Source organism: Tribolium castaneum, chromosome 9 (genome assembly GCF_031307605.1).
Source record: "Tribolium castaneum strain GA2 chromosome 9, icTriCast1.1, whole genome shotgun sequence".
In the NCBI taxonomy this organism is placed as follows: Eukaryota; Metazoa; Arthropoda; class Insecta; order Coleoptera; family Tenebrionidae; genus Tribolium; species Tribolium castaneum.
Window position 1 is genome coordinate 10,049,990 of NC_087402.1, and position 3,821 is coordinate 10,053,810.

The 3,821-nt window shown below is 32.0% G+C and overlaps 1 long non-coding RNA gene across 1 annotated transcript; it reads right to left on the reverse strand.

Annotated features, from left to right (window-relative positions):
• Positions 1-782: 782 nt before the first annotated feature.
• On the reverse strand, positions 783-2,555 carry LOC135267190 (uncharacterized). Its single transcript, XR_010335551.1, has 2 exons — positions 1,073-2,555; positions 783-1,015 (listed from the first exon to the last, which is right to left on the reverse strand). It is a non-coding gene; the product is annotated as an uncharacterized LOC135267190 (long non-coding RNA).
• Positions 2,556-3,821: the final 1,266 nt, after the last annotated feature.

The window sequence follows — 3,821 nt, forward strand, 5'->3', positions numbered from 1 at the left end:
ACCCGTGGTCACATCTGACAAAGAGCTCAAAAATCCGAATTCTCTTTAGTCTCTAAATAAAATAATGACCGCGAATTTATTTTGCTCCGACCAGTACATATCTTTGAAGAAAAAAACCCTTTTCTAATATTTTGCGCCTCTTGAAATTTTTGCGTTTCCTAAGTTTCTGCTATAATACGCCACTGACTACAATTTCTGTTGAAAAAATCAAGTTTAAAATAGGCTGAAAAATAACGTTACTTACAAAATAATTTTAGTTTGAAATTCTCTGTTAAAATTCGTACCAGAAGCTCAATTATTTTAATCACCATAAACAAAAATATCTGTTTAGGTAACTAATTGCAGCAAACGTATGACCAAGGAGGTTTTTTATTGATTTTTGTTATGAGGGAGGTCGTGTTCTCTGAAACATTGTCGAGTTGTTATCGTTTTTCCGTTTTCGCGAAATAATTTCTAATTTGTAATTTTATCGGTGACGATTTTAAAATTTTATTAATTGGGTGAACGACGTCGCGTCGAGTTGGAATTTTTCCGGTTGGGTGCATTTCTCCCATTCATGGGCTTATCTTCCTTTCTAATAGAGCAGTTATCTGAAATTTTTGCCCGAGATCAAGGACACTACGCATGACAGATTGCGTTAGGAGAATCTCAGCTTGCAATTAATATTCCCGGGGCAGTACCGAAGCCAAATAGGAACAATGCGATCGTATCTAGACACTATTTCATTGTATCGACATTTCCGTTTTCTTTGGCGTTTCCGGAGGGCAACGAAACTGGTAGCAAAAATTTCACCCGTTTATTGACAAAATTCAACATTTGCATTTACACTCGCATCGGTATTTGACACCATCTGCCGTTTGGATCTTCTGGGCAGTCTCTGGAGTGCATTTGCAGTCACAGGTGCAATTTTTGCAATCGCCGGTGCACTCACACTTGCATATGCATTCGCAGTCGAATTCCCCTTCGTCGGTCTTCAAAATGCACTGCTTGATGACGGTGTGAGTACCGTCAGAACCTGCGAAAATTTAAAAACCGTAGATTGAAAGGAGTAAACTAGGAGTTGTTTAAATACCAATTTTGCAGCATGCAGTGCTCGCCATAGTGTGGGTTAGATAAATAACGTACACCTACTTATCACAAGGAAGTAAATGAATGGATAATGTGTTGCCTGACTCGATTTTTATACGAGTTTGTAAGCCCACGGCACCACACAGATGCTTGTAATGTATGGACCATCGGAAATGTGGTGCCGCGTGCATAAGTCAGTCCGTGCGCATTTTTACACAAGGATTGAAAAATGTTTTTTTCCGCAGTGTTGCAAGAAATAATTTTATTGACATTACTGGCCATTATCATTAGCACCAAGTAAAGGTTTTGCACACCTACGTCTGCGATCTAGCACAAGAAAGTTCTGGAAAGTTGCTGCGAAGATTTTTCGATTTTTGCAGCTTGTGGCTTAATTTTTTTAATTGCAACTGTTTAAATGTGTTAAGACTGAACTAATCATAAACCTAATTACTCATGTTTGGATCTATGCTAATAATTAGCTGGTTACCATTCACCACGAATCGTGAGCAATTATTACTGTACGAAGATTATTTGAAAGGAAAAAACACACAACTAAAATAATTGCTAAAAACGAGATATTCTTATTTAGTATGCAGTTATTTTATTGATATGAAACAAGTAAGTGTGGCAAACCATCAGCCACGTTTTTCACGTGTTTATCGTAAAAACCACTCATTCATTAGTCAATTTCTTCAGCTTTAAACAATGAATCTGCATTCCTTAATGAACAATAAGTGATGAATCAGACTTCAATTAAATATTCTCATTCGTAAACTAGGTTTGATGATGAATACTGATGGCATTGCCATAATTTATTTGCTGAATGATGAGTGAATCAAATTAAATTTCCTCGTCTTTGAATTTAAGTTTATTTTTTTTAGAAAGTTAGCAAAGCCACTAATGATGAGCACGTTTATTATGTTATTTTCTTTGAGTATTTTGCTAGTTTTTAAAGCACTTAATCTATTTGTTTCTTTTTGTTTTTTATCGGTAATAAAATGTTTTAACGGAAATTTTTGGCCTGATAAAGTTATCAATATTTTTAATAATTTTATTGTTGTCTCGCAGTAGATGTTCTCTTCGCGGAGAAATCACTTAGGCGCTTTTGTTCTCATTTTGATTTCGCAAAGATAAGATGCATAATGTGAAGCAATTACTTTAGACAGTTTCACAGTTTTAGCAGCTGTGAGATACGATTTTTTTTAGAATTTCTATTTATTGTGGAAGCCGGATTGTTGATTTATTATAACCAAAAAAACGCCCTAAAATTGTAATAATTTAATCGCAAACATTTGCAGATGTTTAAGTCTTACTGATAATTTTATTTAGCAGAGTTGTGAAAGTACTGACTGCGTGGGTTATAGTCACGCAGAGAAAATCCACGTGTCGGCAAATGTGAAAATAAACTTTTAACCGTTAAATGCAAAAAGTACTATATTTTAAGCCAAATCGGCTAATTCATTTAAATCTTCACGTGGAATAATGAAATAATGTGAATAAAAGGAACATGTGTAATTTGTCTTTCGCTTTATAACGATGAGGTTTTATATAGGCAACACATATTTGTTCTCAATTCTTATGAAGTGCATTAAGGGTTATCTATATATTTGTAAAAATAGTGAGAACCAGTGGTTTTCTTTAAATCACTTTGAATGAGAACTGATCAATAATCTAATTTTATGGACATAACATTTTTAACATTTTATTTAAAATGGTTAGTATACTACAGAAATATAGCAAGAAAAATATTCGGCAACATACAAATATACAAAACAAAAAAATGCCCTATATCATTACTTCATTAGTCATTACTGTTCCAAAAGCTACTAACTAACTAATTTCAATTAAGTTGCCATTTAAAATGCATTGACAAATCCAGTCCAGTTAAGTTAGAATTAAAATTTGATTGCAATTAAAATGTTCTGTAAACTGGCTCTTAGGACCGGTTTATAGAAAGCTTCATTAAAATTTAATCCGTTGTTAAAAGTTAACAACGCAAATACACCAATGAAATTGAATCAATGTGGTCACGTGATCAGTTAATTACGCATTTAATTGCGAATTAAATTAATGACACTTCTATAAACTCTAATACTATTTGTTTATATATTTCTGACTGAATTTTTAGTCATCATAGCATGACAAAAAAAGAAGCCCATTTCCACACGCAGACCGTAGTGACTTTACCCATAAAAATATATTTTTACCATATCTCAAAAACTAATAATAATCATACAGAATTCAGCGTCACTTCTTCCAAAAAATAATAATTAATTAAGTAAAAAGTAAACATTTTTAATTAATTAATTTTAATTATAATTGGGTTACAAAAATTCTGAAAAAATTTACATCCATAAAGAAAAAAATTTAACAGCAAATGCTAATTTCTATGTTTGTTTATGAAATTATCATAGAAAATATTTTTAGCAGACTCACTTTGAATTATCATTGTTTAACCTATTATACGATTCTTTTTAAACTCTCAATTTTTGATAATATATTAAAACGTTGACAGGCTGCACTTATTAAAAAGACAAACAACTGGTAATAAAATTTGTCATTGCAGTTACATGACCAAAAAATTCCATTACAATATTCTGAAATAACTGAACGTTGACACGAAAAATAAAGTTGTTACATTTTTACTAAATGTATAATGCGATTTATTGTATTTTATTTAATTTCCGACAAAGTCAAATTGTTAAAAAACGGTTAAATAGATCATGAACATCATAAACCTTCTGGAATATTTT